We start from the raw sequence: 3,302 nt of genomic DNA on the forward strand, positions 1-3,302 counted from the left end.
GTGCTCCCCATACCGTCAAGTATATATTGGGAGACCACAATAGGCTTACATCCTTTGTCCATAGGAAGTCGTGTATGTCACCCTATCGATCGCATTGCATTGAACACAACATTGGGAAGATTGATTGTCATAAATAAGTCCTTGGTAATTTCTCTTTAATTTATCACCAAGGTGTATATTTCAGTTTTGTGATTGGTTTGGTAATCCTTCTATCTATATTTCCAAAGTAGTCACTTTCGTTCCTTTTCGACTCCTTAAAAGAAAAGGTCCATCTGAGCACTTGTCACTTCAGGCTCATTAAAAATCGAAGGAGACTAGAGTCATCCTTAGCTTTTTCTCGACTCTTATGAAAAATCAAAGTTGTGTCAAAGCGTCATTAAAATTTATTAAATTCAGATTAACATCATTTCCCTTTTAATTTTGAGTTGATCAAGTAATCAACAATCGTGGAAGAAAGTCAATCAAAACCCCGTCATTCACGGAGACTAGCGAGTCAACCATCTTTGACTCCAGAAATGAAACCATTCTGGGCAAAACGATCTCATTTAACTGAGTCCAATTCATCTGGTTTATTTGAAACTTTGGTTTCAACATCATCAGAGACTATAGTTACTCTGATCATTTCTAGTACATCTTCCTTTAGAGAAGAAGTTCCGCAGTTGCAAGAGGACATTAGAACTGATCCTAGTGTAACGGTAGACACTTCTATACCTAAAATAACTCCGTCTAGAGTGGATCCAAAGACTGAAGTTCACTTACCTGAACATCTGGAAGTTGAGTTCCAGAATTCAGAAGGTGTCACCCCTCTGGTATCTGTCACTGCAGAAGCTATACCTTCTTCAGCTCCAGAAATATTTAACGGACCTAATGGTCTACCTCTTCCACCTGGACTGATTGCTATAGAAGAGATAGCAGAAGATCCTCCATCCAATACCCTATTACATTTTGGGGTTAGGATTCATCTATATCCTTCGACTCCTGAAGTTGGTTCTTTTAATCAACCTTCATCGCAAGTTCCTGTCGAATCGCTAGGAAATCTTTTGGATAGACTAATTATGTCTGAGAAACCATCAACATCTAGGACTGTGTCATCAGATACAACCATAGTAGAACTTCCTACTACCAATCCTACAATGTTTGTCGGTATACTGCCTATCCCAACTAGTTATCAATCACTAGCTAGAGTCAACTCAGGGGCTATTTCGACAACATGGTCTATTCCTATTTATTCACCCAGAATCCCATCTGGTATTTTTTATGTTGGAACTCAGCAAATTGATCCTGTAAGCCAGTATCAATTTGGGCAAACCAGTATTCAAAGACCGATATATCCTTTGAAAACTGGACTGCCGCCATATGCGGGGCAGTATGCCTTTTCATTGTTCCCTCTTGGAGAACAACCATATGAGAGTTTACAACAAAATTCAGGTCAAACTAGAATTACATCAAGCGGTTGGGTACCAATACTGCCTCAACAAACAAGGGTTATATATTCAATTTAATCAACCCAACCTATGTCGAATATTCCCACTACACCTGCTATTATGACTGTGTCGAAAGTACAAGCAATGTCTGTTGTGTGTCAACCTCAAGTCTCTCAGGTTGCAATACGACAACCTCTTGTCTCTACAGCTCAATCACAACCTCAGGTTAGCACTTCCTTACCTGGAATGACTCAAGCTCAAACGGGTATTATCACTCCACATCTTGGTCGATCTTCCAGTATTGGACAACAGAAAATGGTCCAACAACCATGGTTGCTACAATACCAACAACCGGAATTCCAGCAAACCTAAGGACCTGAGCAACAAGACTTTGTGGGTAATGGAAAACCGCATTTTCAAAATGGTTATCAACAACCACACTATACTAGTTATGAACAACAACCTTATCAAAGTTACCAGCATCAAATACATTATGCTCGTATGCAAAGACCTACTGCTCAGGCGATTCCATCTTATCCTGGGTATGCTTCACCTAACCTGAATCAACAATTGCCTTTTGTAGCAACTCTAGAATTACCAGATTTGAACCGGCTGACGAATGATCCAATTGCGTATGTCCCTTGGTGGCCAAAGATTCCTCATAAACTTCACTCTGATATTCCTAAATTCAATGGAAATCCAGGTGAAGATCCATCGAATCACGTAATGACTTTTCATTTGTGGTGCTCATCTAACACCCTGAACGATGATTCGATTAGACTTCGCCTTTTTTAGAGAATGCTCACCGGTCCGGCAGTGCAATGGTATATTGAATTGCCTAGAGCTTCATTTGATAACTTTAGTGCCCTTGCCACTACATTTCTAACCCACTTTCAGTTACCCATAAGGTAGGAAATAGGAACAGAACTCCTTGCCAACTTTAAATAGACCATGGCTACTCACATATCTGATCATATTCATGAGTGGCGACGCCGTCATCGAATGGTAAATAGTATGTTCCTGATTAGCTTTTGGCTGAGTGGTTTATTAAGTCCTTGTTGCCTTCAATTACTAAAGACGTGGCGAAAGGAGGAGCTGTCACTAAAGAGCAACTCATTGGTCATGCCCAATATCTAGACTTGATCTATACTCAGTCTGGCACACTCTATGACAAAATTCCTGACGCTCCCAAACCAAAATTTTCTGTTCCTCCCCCTCATAAATCGAACAAGGACTCTTATGCCGGTGATGGCATGATTAGTACCTCAAGCACGCAAACCACAAAGGCTCCATCTGGTAAAGATCTTGCAGTTTCTAGTCAAAAAGCAAATGGAAAACCTCTTGCCTTGAAGATTAATGCCATGTCATCTGACAAGGGCAAGAATCCTAAACAACCTGGGGGCAAGAAGAAAGGGAAAGATAAAAAGAGAATCAGGAGAATTCAACTCCTGAAAAATCTTATGAGAACCCTAATGGGGAAAAGAAACCTCGTGATCCATGTTACATATGTAACACAGACCATTGGATGAGAGATTCTCCACATCGAGCTGAGGTTACAAAATTGTTAAAGACTTCAAATACCTCAACGGTGTTGACTGATCCATTTCCAAACCCAGAAACTAATCTGGTTGCTATTGATCATGCTTCCACATCCCAAGTGCTTATGCTATCTGTCTCAAAACAATAGAATGATGCTTTGATATCGACAAGGAACAAAGATTATGGGAATCCACCATCATCAAACAACAAGGCTACAAATCAACCTAGTAGTTCGACGACGACTTCGCCTGAAGTTGTTACACCCATTATTCCTAAATCAACTATAAAACCACCAAATGGAGTAGTACATAAGTCGACATTTAATCCTCGTGCTTGAGT

The sequence above is a fragment of the Pinus tabuliformis genome, chromosome 6 (genome assembly GCF_031772625.1).
Source record: "Pinus tabuliformis cultivar Carrire ecotype Pingquan chromosome 6, CPIR1, whole genome shotgun sequence".
Classification (NCBI taxonomy): domain Eukaryota; kingdom Viridiplantae; phylum Streptophyta; class Pinopsida; order Pinales; family Pinaceae; genus Pinus; species Pinus tabuliformis.